The sequence below is a fragment of the Daphnia magna genome, linkage group LG4 (genome assembly GCF_020631705.1).
Source record: "Daphnia magna isolate NIES linkage group LG4, ASM2063170v1.1, whole genome shotgun sequence".
In the NCBI taxonomy this organism is placed as follows: domain Eukaryota; kingdom Metazoa; phylum Arthropoda; class Branchiopoda; order Diplostraca; family Daphniidae; genus Daphnia; species Daphnia magna.
This window is the reverse complement of record NC_059185.1, coordinates 3,652,206-3,671,045: the sequence shown is the minus strand read 5'-3', so window position 1 is coordinate 3,671,045 and position 18,840 is coordinate 3,652,206. Positions and strand designations below refer to the sequence as shown.

The window sequence follows — 18,840 nt, the reverse complement described above, 5'->3', positions numbered from 1 at the left end:
TGCCATAGGTAATTCCACACCAAAGAATATAGCGCACACGTTATACAGCACATATGAAAACGAAAACGCCCTTCTCGTCCAGCTGGTTTACTTGTATTGTATCTGACGTGTTTTTTCTGATATGTATTTGGCTATCTTGTCGGTGTGTATATATTTTATGAGCATCTTCATGTAACTGCAGTGTCACACGTGTAGCAATCGCGGATGGGCGCTGTAACTCTTTCTCATTTTATCGTCAACTGGTATATTGAGTTGCAGCCGGTCAAGTTACACGCACCGTACAATGTCACACGCCTATTTCATGTCCTCCTCTATCTTCTAATGCTCATTTTCCCACAGAACATTTTCTTCGCCAACTTACCGGAACCGGAATGGCCATGCAATGGATTGCGATGGATTTTTTCCGAGTGTTGTCCTTTCCTTTTTTCTACCCTCCTTCTCATAGTTCTCGGTTGGCTCAGTAGATGGTGTTGGTACCTCGTTTCAACGAAAAATCATTTCCCATGGCAGTAAAAAAAAAAAAAAATATTCAATAGAGAGCCTCAGTTAAAGAAGTCAAAGTGTTGGATAAGTTTATCTGCTAAGAAGAGCTATAACACGTCACCTAAAACAGGGATAGGACGTTCTAACATATTTTGTTTTTTATTTCCTGTTGCTCACGAATTTCTTGAACACAGTTATTCCCGAATAGAGAGCCAGCCAATGGGCAATTGGTTGCGTTAAACCAATTTCCTGCCTTATTCTTAATTTGTTAATGTCCTATCGTTTTGTATTTTTAGTTGCAAGTGCCCCCCCCACTTGCAGGAGAGAAAACGTGTGATTCCACTTTGATTCGTCCTAATATATCAGCCTTATCAGCTTTTTAGTGGTAGTGTGGGACCACTTTAATAGCACACACAAGCAGTCAAAATATCGTAATTGAAGGGGGTCTTTCAAAGGCAGTAACATAAAGTTTTATGCTACGCCTATGCCCCCATAACATCCACCCATGTAATGTTTAACGAAGATAGTGTTGAAGCGTTTGAATTGCCCAGCAGCAGGTCTTTAAAAAATGGAGAAAGAGAATCAGTATATAGTAGGAAAATGGGCAAAAAGAAAAGCAGCCAGAAGCAAGCAAAGCCAGCATGACTTTCATGTAGTTCTATTACATATAGTTAAAAGAAGCGGCATTCAATTAGCAGCTTAGTTTATGTCCTCTCAACCTCAAGAGATCTACTACGTGCGCAATAGACATTGTCTACCTGATTATACATGATAGTATAGATATACCTATATAGGCTGGCGCAAGAAAGAAGACGACACACCGAAGTCGTTTGAAATTTTCTCTCGACTTTAGAAGGTAAAGGGGACTGCAATTTATCGTCCGAGAGGGAGCTCATCATCTTTTAGGTCTTTTTTTTTTTTACCCAGTCGCATCGTATAGGCAGCGCACTGGTCTGGGCTTCACATAACAAGTGCCCAATTATGTATTACTATATAGTGTTGGATGAAACCGGAGGGGGGTGGCCCTGTACGCACTTCCTCTGCGTTTTCCCGTCGCTGCAAACTGCACCCCGCTGTTCTTTTGACCCGGGTTCCTGCACATTCGAATGCAAGGCCCTATGGAAGGATTTCTTTGGCGTTCGTTCTGTCGACCCTCTGTGTCCGAACAGCACAAGGGCCAGGCCTTAAACGCTGTGTGTATACACGGATCCCGTCGGATGCTTATTATCCTCGTCTACAACGTTTTGCTTACGCTCTTATAAGTATTTATATACCTCGAATGTAGTACTATATATGCAATATAAAGCGACCTCCGGCAAAGGCTAAAGAGGCTTTTGTTCCATTGCACCAATGTTCCACACAGAGTTATGTATGAGGGATAGGAAAATGCGGACGAATGAAGAAGAATTCCTTCGAGTACTGATTTTTCCTTCTTCGTCCCTACTTTTTTTTTCTTTCTTTGTCCCTTATGCTATTTAATAAGATTTTTTTCTTCTTGATGCCAGCAGGGCGGCTGTATCCATGTACGCCCCGTCGGGTTAAGTGTGCGAGTTATCTCGATTCCCGGCCGGCGACGCCAAACCGAGGAAAGAGAAATAAATATTAATCATAAACCTTAGGCCTTTTTTTTTTTATTTTAACGGCTATAAATCATTCGCATTTTCAGCTTTCGTACCTTCTTCATCGTATGAAAAAATAAGAAAATAAGAAGATTCAAAAAGACCGGGGGTAACGGATCAATGCGATGTCCAACGATATACCCGGATTGCAAAATATCGGCCCAGCTATGCTGCCCAACAGCCGAATAGATATACGAACGACAAGATGAAACGGGAAACCGAAACGCAGTTGCGTGCGATCGAAAGCGAAACGGCGTAGGTGGCGGGGAGAAAGAGGGCGGACGTGAGGGACGAACAAAACAAAAGAGCCAAGCGATTAAAAGAAGCCAATGTTATATTCAGATGCCGATCGAATGCCTCATCCTTTTACAAGTGATTCCTTTCAATTAGTACAATATAGTTTTCCTTTTAATTAAGACCCGCCTCTCCGTGAAAATGGCGCTTTCGTGAGTCGGTCCAGCTCTCCAAAAGGGATTAGGACAACAAAAGGGCGAAGAGTTTGACAGTTGAATGCAAAAGAAAAAGAAAAAAAGAAAGCGAGGAGGAGTTAATGGATATCATAGTTATATCTGTCGCACAATGTCTAGAGTAGAATAAAGTATAACCTAATCTAATAGATGCGAGGAAGCTCGATTCGTGAGTGGTTCAATGTCACTATTTTCACGGCGGTGGGTTGGTTCGTTTCTAGTCGGAGAGGAGAGCCATCCAACCGCGGGCTGACAATTTTCAACGGCTGCCAACCTCTCGCATCGCCCCCCCAACTATATATTGTATACGTATGCGAACATGTGAATACGAGCGGACACGTTCTATATAACTCTAATGCTGTTATTTGCATAATCTGTATGATTAGCGGGGCTATAGTCGTGATGGGTAATTGGCAGTTGGCTGCCAAGTCAGACACGCCACACCAGTTTCTCTTACGTCATCAAATGTTGCCGATGGAACGCTGAAGGGGACGGCGTGGAGTTCACTCGCAAAGAAGCGGACGGTGAAAGCCTTCGGTGGCTGTCGCCCCATCGCACCGTCTTTTTTTTTTTTTTTTTAATCTCGTGAGTTTCTGACAAGACGGAAAGAAAAAGAAGAAAGAAAAAAGGGTGACATGCGTGGCATTTCTACGGTCAGTTCATCCGCCCGAAAAAAAAAAAAGAAAGAAAAGAAAAAAAAAGACGAGCGAGGACATGCAACAGCCAAGCAAACGAGCAACGATGAAGTTGAAAACGAGGATGCCAAAGAGATTTCAATATCTCGAATGTACATCGCAAGCCGGGACGTCTACACAATAATGGCGTACCGGGGTGGAAACTGGAGGTTTCGACTTGTTCAACTGAACACGAGAAAAAGAGACGAGACGAAGGTTAGATTGGGTAGGTAGACATTTTACCTGTCTCTCTCTTTCTCTCTCTCTCTCTCTCTTTTTTTTTTCCATATTATTTTTTTATACACACACACACTATATATGTATGCATTTTCTTCCATTTCATTTTCTTATTTTCTTGCTCGTTTTCTTCTCTTATTCTCGTCTTGTGTGACGGTGACGGTGGGGGCCGTGCGCCGTGGATGATGATTACCATCTCGCGGCATGCTGCGCGAGCTAGCTCAGCTAATACAGGTCGGGGTTATCTTTTTTTTTCTTCTTCTTCTTCTTTCCATGTCCTCCAAGAAACCCCCTTTCCACTTGTCCACCTTCCTCCTCTTTCTTATAACATCGCCCCCCCACTCTCTTGCACCACCCATCATATCAGCAAACTGCTGATGGCCTTAGTATGTTCCAACTTGGAAATAACACGGTCGGCTGTCTCTTTCTTCTCTTTCACCGTCTTCTTTTTTTTTTTTCTGCTTCTTTCTTGTTATTTTTTGTCAGAGAATCGTTTTGCCTTGTCGTTCCCCTTATATCCACGACGCGCTTAAACGAGAATGCGGTACACCGAGCGACGTGAGAATACGAAACGGAGGGGGTTTTTCGATCGCCATCCCTCGTATTCAAAAGCCCTCAACAACAAACAAAAAAAGACTATGGGGGCAAAAAGGAAAAAAAGAATCTGTTCGATTCCTTTCAATGATAGGTTTAACATTGAAATCCACTTGATTGTAACGATGAGCTCTTTTTGTCGAACACGTAAACTGCTGCCGCCAATCCACCAGTAAAGAGCCCCCCCTTAAAAATCAAATCATTTTTAGATATATGCGTAGGTATATATATACATATATTCTTTGCTACGAAAAGCGACGGTACATATTGGCTAACAATTTCCAGGTGTCTTGGTCGATGGTGCCATAACTCTCCCGTTTTCTGAAGGAAGAACGGCCAATGGTGGAAAACGCGGGCAGACCCCCCGGTGGGACTCCGTGTACGTTATGCCGCCATCAGCGAAGGTGCGACGTTTTAACATTTCTCCCATCTGAGTCACGTGATTCTCCGTGGTTGTCTATGCCGATGATTTTCACGCGTCCACCCATTCGCGATGACAATGTCTTGCGCGCTTTCTCCGTTTTTATTTATCTGATGTACTCTTTTCTCTCATTGTGACGCACTGGACTGCCAAATGCGGCTCAATTCGAGCGGTGTCCTCTTTTATTTTTGCTGCTTTCTGAATGTAGTCATTGAGTTCCGTCTTCCGTACGGCCGCTAGAAATTGCGCGCTTCAGCTGCCATTTAACGACATCATTATTTTTACGCGCAATGGAAGACATAAAAGTCTCGTGCCCGTCTGTCTATACTCTTCCCTGCCGTGTGCACACATGTGTGTGTGTGTGTTTGCCTTGCGCTTGACACGTAGGCTCAGATGCTGCGTGAGTGTATCGTACGTGCGTGTGCGTCGTGCGCGATTCATTTCGTATCAGTTTGAAATCAGGCAGACGAAATAGCGACGGAAAACGAAGAAACCCATAGAGGATGGAAATATTTCATGGAGGCCAGAGCGAAAGAACGAGAGAGAGAGACTCTTGCAGACATAGAGCGGAGCATTTATTCACAGAACGAGAAAATGTATATAAAAAGGTTTCTATCTGTAGGGCATTTGTGTTTCTTTCTCGCTCTCTTCGTAGATATGAGAAGGGGGAATAATCTTTTTGATTCATCTCTGCTGTTGGCGCGCTGCGGTCGTTCCACGGGACCAATGGCCGTGCCCTGTTGCCCCGGTGTTTGGCCCTGCTGTTCCAGCCCAGCCGCCTGAGCCACGCCATTGCCGCAACTCTTGCACGAGGAAAAAGAGAAAAAAAAAAAATCTTTTGCTTGATGAGATTTGTAATTAGAAAACACAGAAAGACATGATGGATGCGAGCTCCGCTATAGACCCTCAGAGAGAAAACCAGAGGTATTCTCCTTTTTTTTTTCCTTTTAGATTTAAAAGTTCTTTTTCCTTCTACCTTCGTCCTTTTTTTTTTTTTTTAAGAAAAGAAAAAAAGAAAAATCCTCTTGGAAAATATTAAAAAATTAAAGAAAAGAAACAGAAATAAAACGAAATAATAAATCCCTTTTCTTTTGTATGTCAGTTCTCTCTATTCGTATATATATATAGACACCTTGCTATCTTTTCGTCTTCTTTTTTTTTTCTTTCTTTTTTTTTTTTTTTTTTTTTTTTTTGAAGAAATAAGAAAAAAAAAATTAAAGAGAAAACGATTTTGTTATTTCGGTTTCCTCTAGTCTTCGTGAAAAAATCTGTTCGTTGTTATTTTCTTTTTAAGGTTTATTTCTGAGATGAAAATTCACACGACTGTAGAGCGATCCCGCTGGTCCTTTTTTTAAAAAATTATTATTTCTACTTTCTTTTGTTTTTTGTTTTTTTAACCTCCTCGTTCCTTTTTTTTTTTTTTTGAAAAATGGTCATGGAACGAGGAACGCAACGTGCCAAAGTCCAAAAGGGAGAAAGAAACAAATTCCGACCTTGGCTAAAAAAGACAACAATCGCATCTGTTTATTTATTTTATTTTATTTTATTTTATTTTTTTCGGATATTTATTTTTTGCGACATCGCTGAACAACCTCTGTTTACTTGACACGATCTCTGCTACAATCAACCATAAAACCAAAATGGAAACGCATCGCTTTTCGCCAAAGGAGACAACAGTCGGATGAAATTAACGCGATGGCATTGCAGATTAAAAAAACAGACTACGCAATCATATGATACAAAGCTTATTATTGTGTTGGTAGAGAGAAACCTGTTGGCCTCCCCTTTCATCGACTTAAGCTGCGCAACAACAACAACAAAAAGAAAAAATTAAAAATACGGAAATGAAGTGTATACTACTCGCGCGGGGATGTGTGTATGTATACATAAGTCAATCATATACGGGCGTTGGAATTTACAACCTTGTTGGTTTCCTTCTCTTCAGTTCTGTTTGGCCTTCTCCCCCGTTTGTATTAGAAAATTGAATTTTCGGGACCCGCGTGTCTGTTGGCGATCGCCGCCAACTTTGCCAATGCGGATCCATTACATTCCGTGAGTGCTGTCCGTCACGAAATAAGTTACTTTCGGGAGACTTCATATGGGTTGCATGGTTACATACTGCCGTGCATATATTTATATATATATACACACACATAGTCGAATATATAAACCACTTTTTTTTTTTAAATTCTTTTTTGCTTGATTTTATTATTTTTACTCGGCGTGCATCGGGTGGACAGTTCCGCCATGGTGTTGGCAAAGCCATCGAAAAAAAAAAAGGAAGAAAAAGATAAAACTAATACGACTAAAAAGAGAATTGGAATGCAAGGCATTGCTAACGTAAAATAAAGGAAAAACAAACACGACGGGCGCTATGTTATAGTTTTCCCAGTCGTCTAATAATAGAAACACATACATTTATATATATATGTGTTGGGTGTGTATATATATATACTGTATATATAAAACTGGACCAGGGTCTGGCCCAGCAGACGTATATATACACACAAACAGTAAAGATATACACGCGGAGACAATAGGCATTACGCATTCCCGGCCCAACTGTCCAAATCACGAAATGCAATCCGTCAACACCACAGTTGTCCCTTTCTTCGGTTGATGTTTTTTTGCTTCTTCTCCTCCTTCAATTCTATCGCATTTATTTTAAAAAAACAAAACAAGGAAAAAGAGGATCCTCTTTCAGGGGCTTGTGTTTTATTAGTTTATCTCTTTATATTTTTCTTGTTCCTCCTTCCGTCGCTGTTATTGGATGGTAACCTGTGGTGATGATGTGTTATTGAGTATACGACGACCATATCGCCTCCGTCCGCTTTTTATTGATACCATTGATCATTTCAAGTTGAACGATGATCGTTGCCTGTATACAGTTAAAGAAGGGATGCCAGCATCATCTGCTTTTGGATTCTGCGATCGTCGTGAGAACGGCAGACGGTCTAAAAATGAATTGCGAGGTGTTGAACCCAACTGACGACAATGACGATTGGGAAAATGAATGTCAATGACCCATCACGCAATCATGATCGGCATTTCGTCTTGGCAACTGGCAAGACTTTCTCGAGAGATACATTTTGTATGTATTTAACAAACGTTAAATTGTCTTTCGCTGAATTGTTTGCATGTTTCTTTTCTACACGAGACGCACGGGAGAAAAAACCCGAAAAAGGGTGTTGTTTCATTAGCCGCCGGTTGCGACGTTTGATGAATACGAAAGAAGCGTCGGGTTGATTATGGCGGCGAAGAGGGGGAAACAGGAATTTCTTTTTTCGAAAAATAAAATCGAGTATAGCAATTCTTTTTTGTTTTTTGTTTTGTTTCATCATTTAATGGCCGCTAGCGTTAACTGACACGTCGTGTGTGATGATTCACCGTGTAAGAATACCACCATTTGTTGAGTGTTTTTTGTTTTGTTTTTCCTTATTGCATTTTCTCGTTTTTATTGTTATTATACTATTCGAAAAACGCCGTAATATCCAAAAATTATACAGTGAACAACAACGCTGCCGATGCGTATAGTCTGGCATAACGAGTTGCCCCTTCCATTGGCCGGTTCATCAACACCTGTAAATCGCCGGCTTCACAGTTGTCTTTTGTTATAAACAAGTGATTTTTCGTTTGTCTTTTTATTAACGACAATGGCATCGGAACCTGTTTTCTTTGATATAGTCAACTTTTTTTTGTTTTGTTTTACTTCTATCCCCCCGTGTTGCCGTGTTCAGAATTTATAGACGACCGATTGTCGTGACGTGATATCAAACAAACTCTCAACAGAAAATTCCTACAAGGTGGGGGGATAGAAAGAGGAAGACGATGAACAACGGGAACAAAAAATAAAATCCGAAAGAAAGAAACGACAAGGCAAACAAAGTAGGATATAAGGTGATCAAATCGAGCGATTGCCTATCACCTTACTCGGTTTCTATACACGGTGTTTCTTGATTCTGGGGGTTGTTTGTTAGTTTCCTTTCTTTTTTTTTTTTCAAAGTCTTTGTTTTTTTGTTTTAGTTTTTTTGAATCATATCTCGTGAATCCAGCATACACACGAATGGCGAGAACACATTTCCCCGTCGGCTGTGCTGATTGCGATCTTCACGAATGTTTCGTGTTTCTTCTTTGTTGTTGATTTTACCAATATCTTTTTTATTCCTGGCATTCTGATTTTTGTTGTTGTTGTTGTTATTTTTTGCGTGTATCTCTTGATAACTTTTTTGAATAACTGCTGTTGTGGTGAAACGAAATCTCCAACAGATGGCTCCATCCCGCTGGAAAGTGGAATTGAAATTGAGCTGCTCTGCTTGTTCGACTTGTTCCTTCTAATCGTAGCACATATATAATCACGATAAGAATAACCTCCAGGTTTTTCTTTTAGATTATAAACGTTTCAAAAAGACACGAACAGTGGGCCGTGCTATCAGGTCGACAGTGTATCTGGCGTCTACATGAAAAGAAATGAAACAAAAGAGAGAAAACAAAAAAATTAGGTAGCAGGGTATATGTATAAAATATATAGAAGAACAAACCGGAAAGAAATAAACGACATGATGTCCCCCACAAAAAAAAAGAAAAAACGACAAAAGACGACAATGACACAAACTGAAACAATGAAATTCCTGGCCGTGAGACATATTGTGCTGGTTGACTGGCAGAGTGTGAGCTAACGAGTATAGCTACTGCCTATATTTGTACCGTACATAGGCAACGGCTCGCGCCATTGGTGGCGCTTCCGTCTCACATACAAACGCACAAAGAGAATAGGGGGACCGTCGACAAAAGGTGATTATCGATTATGTCAACGATGATGAAGAATTTCCAAAAGCCCTCCATCCGTCGTGGTCCCTTTTCCTTTTGCTGACGGGCAGGGGCGGTCGTGTTCGTTTCTACCGGATAGGCTGCACGCACGACACGTCCACACATACACACACTCCTTTTTTTTTTTTTTGATCGCCACCTATAATCCAAGTGATACATTGGTTCAAAAAAAAAAAAAAGACTCATTTTTATCCACGGCTAGCAGCAGGAAGTCGGAACGGCTACATCCCACCGTTCATCGCCTATCATCGTTGGTGCGATGGTATAACTTTATATTGGCCACTTATGGGTAGGGGGGGGTTATATAGACATAGTATACATTTCAAGAGCTGGACAGATCCTATATTGTCTTGGAAAGTATTGGCCGTTTTTTTTCTTTTTTGTTTTTAAATACTTGGGATAAAGTCGTGTGTTGTTTAGAGCTGCGTATACAGTCGGCAAGAAATGCAAGTTGATGATGGAAGCGTATATATTGCAAGAGGCGGAAGAAGGAGCTACAAAAATCGTCCGTCCTACTACCAGGACGTGTTATATACAACACAGTATATGCAACACACTTGGCATTTTTCGACGTAGGCTTATTGGTTGGCTGGCGGGCGTTTGGTCGTTTGTCAGCCAGCTGGTGTGCGCCGCACGGCCGATAAGAAAGGGAAATATATAAAACAAAAAAGCCAAAAAAAAAAAAGAAACGGGAACCCCCCATCGAAGGGGGGAAATGAAATAGACTGAATATAATATGGAATGAAATGAAAAAAAAAAAGACAAGGAAGGAACTGCCTTCGTTGCGCTTTCCATCCATTTCTTGGTTGCCTTCGGCTGGCTCTCTCATTCTTCTTATGTAATCTATTTCTTTGCCTTCCTTTTTCTCATTTCCCTCCTCCCCCCCATCGTCTCTATAGCCACTTGAAAAATCGAGACCCATCAGCACACTTGATTCAGATTAATGCCGACCGACGCGCTCCTCTTCCCACCATCGCAGCTCCCGCCATCAGCCCCCCCCCCCCTTCTGCTTCTACAAGAAACTTTTTTACGTACACTATCTTCACGCGCAGACATACAAACAGACACGACCAAAGAGAGCTGCTGGCTGAGTAATTTTTTTTATTTTTTTCATTTTAGATTTCTCCTTTTTTGTTGAAAGAAAAAAAGTTTCAAAATCAAAAATGACGTCTTTCATTTTGAAAAAGAAAAACAAACTACTGCGGGCCATCCAACGTACATTTCCATTTAGCATATCCTTGTCCTGATTTGGGCTGACCCGAGTCAACAAACTACTACGCCATTTTGATTTATTTTTGGAGAGCTTTCGCTTAACACTATGATTTCTCTGCGTTAGATATTCTGAAATGATTTAAATAACAAACGCCAATCAGCCGGTTGATGCGTTGTTACGCTATATAGCGTCGCTATTATTTCTTTCTCCTGTTTATCAATTCCGAGTGCATCGTCCAACAGGGGCGGGCAGGTGTGCGAATCAAAAAAAAAAAAAGAACTGCGCAAGTACATATAGAAAAGTGTAAAGAAAGAAAAGTAAATAGATTTGAAAAGGAACCTGTCCAGTAGTACACAAGATTTCGGAATCAAATGAAAAACGAGTTCCTTTGTTTTTTTGCCTTTGTCTCGAAACTCTATTTATAAATTGTAACGATATCGATAAAACCCGTATGTATACATTATGTTTTTGTATATATTAAAAAAACAAAACAACAACAGTAGTGAGAATGACGAAAACTCCTTTTTGGGTTATATCAAAGAATTTCCAAACAGCAACGGATGATGTGCATTAGTTCGTTCTTGTTTTGTTTTTTTCACAAAAGGGAGATAGTCGACTATAGACAGCTCCCTCTAACACGGGCGAATGAATTAAAACGAGATAGACATAATCCAGCCGCCATTGATGATAATAAGGTGTGATTCCGTGTGTGAAAGTGTCCTATAAAAGCAGGAGCTGTCCGCTTTTTTGTTGTTGTTGTTGTTGCTTTCTTTCAAAGTGGCACTAGAAGAGCGACTTTGTGTTGGCCATATTGATTGGGCGAATCAAAGTCATGACACGACTCTGTGTTGTGTATGAGTGTATATAACCTGGATTTAATACGTATATATACGAGCCGTTAACTCGACGGACGACTCATTCAACGGCATGAGATTGCTCAATGGCTCTCTAAAACTCGTCCCAATGTCCCTATTCCGTTCAAATTAATGAGCCATGATTTGAAATGTTCCATGACTACATTTCTTTTTATATTTTCTACATAATACTTATCGTTTCATTTCAACCAGAGTTTTTTTTTCTTTTGTTTTTGTTTTTTAAAAATATATTTTTAGAACTTATTTCATTCCTTTTAATTTTTTTCATTTTTGAAGTTTTATTTCCTCTAATTCCATGGGCACATTCATCTTTTCTATTGTGATTACAAATTGCATGGGCGGCCTCAACGGCCGGTGATAACGACTAGATCATTATTCGTGAATTCATTCGACAAACAATAATCATAAAAAATAAAAGATGATGACGCCCGAGATGGAAGAAACGAGATTGCCAGTATTTTATAGAAGGATGAGGCCCTGCGCTCTGTAGAAGATGCCAGTTTTCTCCCGATCCGGCGCAGCGTCCGCGTCTTTGAGTGGCCGTGCCACTCGTCCGACGCGCCAATAGGGTAAAAGGTCAGCCCCAAGAAAAAGAAAAAAAATAAGGGCATCAGTGAGGAATAAACACAATTTTGTTTCTTATATTTCCCCCTCTGTCTCGTTCTCTTTTTATTTAGTTTGAAACTCGCGGGTTACTCATCATCGTTTTATCTACAAATAGCTGGTGATTCTCTCGAGTTAGAAACACATGGCCATCTCTCTTGTTCGCTCGACAAGCAACAGCAGCAACAACAACAACAACCATTCGCTCCCCCCCCCCTTTTCCAAATGAAAAAGGAAAAAAAGGGTAAAGAAAATAGATAGATAGATATTAAAAGGAAAGATAGAAACAGGCAAGGAAAAATTGAGTATCTGCTCTCAAGCTCGTTAAGTCATCATCGTCGCTCATCTTCCTCAAGCTGCTGCGCTGCATTACATGAAGATTATTCTTTTTTTTTTCAATTCTTTGGCTCCTCCTTTTTTCATCGTCTATCTCAACACTTTTGCCGACTCATCCCCCATTTTTTTTTCCTATCTTCTTTTATTGTGAAGGCAGAAAAATAAAAAAAAGGCAATTTTTGAGTCGGAATTTTTATTTTTTCTGATTATTTCAGAGACCGTATGTATAATAAAATGCTGCACTCTTTGACTCCCTCAAGATAAAAAAAAAAGGATACATGCTGTATAGTATTGTCTTTGGGGGAAACGCCACTGGTATATATAAGCTGGAAGCCTAACGAATTAAGACGAGTTGATGAGCTCTGGATTTTTAATTGGTAAAAGGGAAGAGAGGGGAGGGTTGCAATAATAATAAGAGCAACACCGAAAGGCCGTACACACGTCGATAAGGAAACGGGAGCCTCGCTACGCTTCTGCTGTTTCAGCTGAAGGGAATTGGATGAGAAAGAGGAGCCGGAAGAAAACAAAAAATGAGGCGGAATATAAGAGCGACGCTCTGATGTCATTAGGATGGAACCAAGACGCCGTTGGCGATTGAATCCGCATAAAAGAATAGCGGATAATATACAAGGAATTTTGTGATGCTCTTTAAAAAAAAGAAATGTGTGATGGGCATGAAAAGACGGGAGACACTTGGGCGTCGTTAATATTGATTATGCAACTAGACGAGAGCTGAAAGGCCATATAGCGATGGCCTGATACAATTTAAATGCTCAAAGATGTACATCAAATGTGGGGCAGAAAAGAAACAAGAAAGAGTGTTCGCATCGTCGCTGCTGCGCGCTCGTGAATCGAATTGTCGCCGAGTGGCGCGACGCAAATCAATTTAACGTCTAGTCACCATTCGAATGTCAAGTTGCTTGCCGAGCTCTCCTACACTCCAAGTATAGATACATAAAAAATAAGAAAAAAAGAGTTCGAAAATAAAGCGAGCGAAAAGAAACAGATCGCTTTGGCGATATGCGCGCTGTAGAGACTATAGACGCATCTTGCAGTTGTACAAGTGAGTGCTGCCGTCTATTATAGTGTATGTAGTTTAGTGGAGTATAATATAGTCGCATTAGCAACAAGTCGGCGCTCTCTGCCTTTCTGTTGCTTGTATTATATCCACTTCAATTAACATAAATCACGGATGTCGCTGCTGCAGTGCGCGCAATTCACGCCGTCACACCTAAAAATTCACAAGTGCTGCTCACGACGATCGAGCGGGCGGGGGGGATATAAAAGAAAATAAGGAGAAATCTCTTCTTCGAGTGGGGAACAGAGGGGAGGTATATATATATATACGTTAACACAGAAACGCCATTGAAAATGTGCTGAAGGGTGAATAATGAGCCAGAACAAGAGGAAGAAGTGCTTTCCCTGCTTCTTATTTTCTGATCCTTGCACTGTATGTAAATGAGCTTTAATCAAATGCGCGAGTAAGTTTTATTTCCAGTTGTTTTTCATTGGTTTTCAATTGTTTTACCTGTGAAAAATACTCCGATAGAAAAGGAAATCGTTCGTTTAAAACAACAACATCAAGAACGGAGGTCGCAGAGTATATACACGACAGTGTTTTTATTTGAATATAATGCGCGTCTTTCGCTCATTACAGTTGGATGCCAACCGTCGACGACGTGGCGGCTGCTATGCTTGCGTCGCACTGCGGCAACAGCTCGGACCTTGTTGAGAGACTTGTTTCATATAATAGAAGACGAAAGTTCTTTTTTTTTCTCTTCAAACCCCATCCGGAAGAAGAGGAGGCCCGGAATGTCTTCTTCTGCACCTCGTCTGTTCACGCCTTTGAACGGAACAAAACAAAAAGAAAACCTTCTTTCACACGAGTTGTTGTATATATCAACAGAAACACGGGGCAAAGTCGACAGAAGAAGATTGAAAACGCAAAAAAAAAAAAAAAAAAAAAGGGGAAGGAGGAGGACGTATAGATAAGGGTCCAGGGGGTTATTCTTGTCCGATGTGTTTGCGCTTTAAACCGCCAGTATATATAGATATTTATAGCCCTATATATAAGGTTTCTCTTGCATTGATATAAATACACACACACTCATGTAAATATATAAATATATACGCACGACACTCTAGCAGAGAGAAAGAGCGATGCGTTTATTTAAAGTGCTCGCGCGACGTTGCTGTCCAAGCGACGCGTGATGCACTTTCTCTGTCTCTCTTTCTCTCTCTAACACACCAACTTCTTTTTTGTTTTCATGTTTTATTTTTTCTTATCCGAGTTAAAAACTACGCCCTTGAAATCGATGGATAAAGAGCGTACAGAAAAGTACACACATTTGTATATAGGGAGTCCCGCCGAGGAGCGGACTCACAAGGGCCGTTGTTTGCGTGTTGCTTTTTAAAATGTAGAGTATATATATGTACCTGGACGTATCGATCGTCGTCGACTAGCGCGCGATTAACGAGCGCTATATGTATGAAGCGGACCCACCGCGAAGTCCGAAGAATTAGCTTTCGGAATGATCGGAGGAATTAAAGAAAGAAAGAAGAGCCTATCATAGCCGTTCAGTTTCAAAACGTGAAAAGATCATGATCGATTGGCCTTTTTTTTTTTTTAGTAGACCCTCTGCGTTCAATTCAAGGGTTTGGCTTTTCAACGTTTGACTTGACCGCCAGTGTGACGGATGTTCCTAAACAAGTAGCAACAATTGATTACACGACGATCACGAAAAGAATCTTGAACGATTATTGGCCACTAAAACAGCTTCATCGTTCACGTGATTGTTTTCATGCGTGCAATTAGTCAGAAACTGTGTTTATACGTTTGCACTTTCAGTTCGAATGGAACAACAACAACAAATTGTTTAATGAAAAAAACAAAACAAAAAAACAAAACACGATGAACATGTCTTATCTGCTGCGTTAGTCAGTGTCACGGAATCCGATCACGGACGACGGGAAGAATTTGCCGCCAAGCGGGGGTCTTTTGTCGTCCTTTTTTTTTTATTTTTTTCATCTTCCCGTACACACAGCCCGCGTGACTTTGACGACGGAGATCGTTCACACATCTCAATCTCTAGCTGCGTCTATACCCCCCCACCTTATCCTCGTATTTTTTATTTTCAAAAGAATAAACAAAACACAACTGGCCGTGCGGCACACGCAAAGCCCCCCGATTCGTCGTCTTCACAGCCGAAGAGTCACGAACAAGGGGAGAACACACACACATACGTCTTTCTTGCTCTTTTATATTCTTTGTTGAAATTCTTATTCTCTCTCTTCCCAACCGCCGCATCATTGGATCTTTATTGATGGACGGATTTTCTTCCGGAATGATGGTATATCCCTGACAAAAGGAGGCTTCCAAAGTATGTGTATGTATCGCATTCAAATAATGTGATATAGACATCTCAAGATTATTATTATTTTTTTATTTGAAAGGGAAATGGTTGATTGGCCTGACAGTTTCAATCGCACACATGATTTCAGATTTCAAAATTTTGATTTCCCCCTTTTTTTTTATTATTTTCACTTGGTCTCCGTCGCGTTTTATCATTGCTGTTGCTTGTGACTTGTCTGCGTGCCACGGGAGATGTCACCCAGGAGCGTGATTGGATCCGATCGTTTTCTTTTCATTTTTTTCCTGGCGATGATGGATCACGGCGACCGTCAGCTTTGATCTTTTTGTTTCTATATTGCCACCCTCTGTTTGTTTTTATGAAAAAACAAAAAAGAGGAAAAGGGAACAAAAAAGACGTGGCATTACGAAAACCCAAGTTTCAAAATCGATTGTTGTTCACATCCAGACGAATTTTCCTTTTTTTTTTTATTCGTCTCGTACATGCTGGCAGTTTTGCATAATACTTGTCTGTTTGTTGTATTGCTCTTTTCTATACTCGGATAAAAAAAAAAAAACGAGCAACGTGGACGTGCAATTGATGTTTGTTTCACCGCCCAGGGTTACGCAGACATGTTGGAAAAGACTGTGGAAGAGCGCCGATGCCGAGAACGACAAGAGACATGAGGAGCGCAGACTTGAAAAAAAAAAAGAGGAGGAATGGACTAGGGTGAGGGGTGAGAAATCTGGTAACGCACTCAAGTAGAAACGTCAGTTGAACTGATTCGATTTCGCGTGCTTCATGCTGTTTTGGAAACCCTCTTTTTCTTCTTTCTTATTTCCAGGACCCTATTGGAAATCTACGGCACCCCCGCTACGTTCCAGAACCTCAACGTACAGTGTCTCTCTCTCTTTTTGTTGTGCTCCTACTCCTCCCTCTTCCTCCTCCCCTACTCCTCCTACACCACATACAAGTCAAACCGTCCAGTTTTTTTTTTTGAATTTTCACAAACTCCGGGCGTACGGAGGGGATGGCTTTCTAACTTTACACACCACACATCTCTTTTTCAATTCCCCCCCCCATGCTCAAAATTCTTTTAATTTTATGATTGTTTCCCTACGTTGCGATAGATTTATCTGCGTTCCAGCATTTCTATCGTCTTCGTACCATGTCCCGCGTTGTTTTTTTCTTTCTTTTCCTTGGTCGATCAGCAATAGCAGCATGACCGCCGGTATTACGGTCCGTAGACAAGGGTATTACGTACACGACATACCAGGAAAACAAATTTATAAAAATAGTTGCTATTTTCAGTTCTATTTCTTTTTCATTTGTTGTGTGTCTTTCTTTCTTTTTTTTTATCCACAGGGAAAGAAGAAGAAGAAGAAAAAAGGAAATTTATTTATCTCTCTCTGCGGTGCGACGAGGACGCGGCGTTGGCGTCATCAGCCGGTGACAAATCTTGGGAATGAGCTGATTGCTGTGTACGTTTTATTTCATTTATTTTCTTCTGTTTGTTTCATTCGAAGAAAGCGGGGCGTGTCGAACTGGAAACCCGTCGCGACCAGCACCCGACGACAACGACATTCTCCGTTCCAGTTGTGTGTGTCCTCTTGCGAGCGGAAATTCCTGGACGGCGACAATCAGAAACACCTGAGCGCGTTTCTGATCCCCTCCTCCTTTTATTTTTTATTCGTTCACACAAGTTAGAGTTATTTTCTTTTTTTCGCCTCCATTTTGATTGTTGTCCCCCACGGTGTCACTCGATTTTTTTTTTTGTTTTCTTTGATATTTTTAGAATTTTTTTTCTCGCGTGTTCCACTGCGTCCCTCGCAGCGCATTTTAATTTTTTTTTTCAGGAGGAAACAATTTTTTTTTTCGTATTGTTGTCGGGTTTACTATGGAAATAAATACGCGTATGTATAAATCACGACAATGTTTTCGTATCCCATTCAAACAAGCCAAGTTTGTACGTGTGTGTAACACACGGACAGCTCTTATTCGTCACCTTATTGCGATGTGGCAAACACGAGCTGATGGTCACGGGACCGTGATTCTTTTCGATTCCATCACACACAATTGATATACCGCCCCGTCCTACATACCAACAACAACACACAAAAAAAGGCGCTACCAGCACAGCGATGACGGCCTCACGGCCGGAAGTCCACGTTGGCGGGAACAGCCAGCGGAAAATATACCCCGCCGCGTTCGGGAATTTGTTACATTCGTTTTCTAGTTTTTTTGCCTTCTGTATTTTGCAGACAGAAGGGCAATACACGTATGGTATTTTTCAACTTTTCTTTTTGATTGGAAATGACCAGTTTAGTCGGAAGAAATTCCAGTTAGGTAAACTGCCTCCCTTCCCAAAAATGGCGAACGTTTATTACGCAGCAAAACGTTTCGCATGATATAGAAAGCGGCCCGCTGAAAAGAAGTGCTCAAGAAATCAAAAGATTTACGACTTTGGCGTTTTGCTCGACAAGACGTGTCAGGTTTCTTCTTTTCAGTTATTCTTCCATCCAAAATCCAACACAATTTCAAATCAAACAGAAAAGAAGGGGGGGAAGTTGTTCATTATTGTTTGGTTTTTGTTTTTTTGAATTTTCTTTTGCGCTATAGACTGTGCTCCTACATCAACACAGATCATCCTGAAATTGAAGGGAAAAGAATTGGATTGTCTGCTGATACTTGTCTCTTTGTGACTTAAGTCGTTGAATTATCTGCGGTCGGGCCGGCTGTCCGTTTTTGTGTACACACACAGTCTAAATACACACACACACATATATATACGCTCGTCCACCACTATACGCTGTACGCGTGTTGTAAAGAAAAAGGGGATTCGACACTCCGACCTTCTCATTCTTACAAATTTTTTACTCTCTCTGTTTTTATTTTACGAGATTGATCGATCGTAAAAGCTACTCACTGGGTTGCTGATGATGTGATAGAGGTTCTCTTCTTCTTCTTTTTTTTTTTTTTGCTGGTTTCTTTTCCTTTTTTTTTATGACCGGTCATATAAAAGTGTAGCCCCTCTTGTCTGAAGGGTCTCAAATGGGCCTTACAGGGTAAACCATCGACCACCGCGTAGTATCACGCTGTATATATATTTCTGTTGCAAAGCATATCACCTTTTTAAATGAG

At 40.9% G+C, this 18,840-nt stretch overlaps 1 long non-coding RNA gene across 1 annotated transcript; it reads right to left on the bottom strand.

The window, feature by feature from the left end:
• Positions 1 to 8,471: 8,471 nt before the first annotated feature.
• LOC116920740 lies at positions 8,472 to 9,386 on the bottom strand. Its single transcript, XR_004392839.2, has 2 exons — positions 9,034 to 9,386; positions 8,472 to 8,948 (listed from the first exon to the last, which is right to left on the bottom strand). It is a non-coding gene; the product is annotated as an uncharacterized LOC116920740 (long non-coding RNA).
• Between the last annotated feature and the right edge of the window lie 9,454 nt (positions 9,387 to 18,840).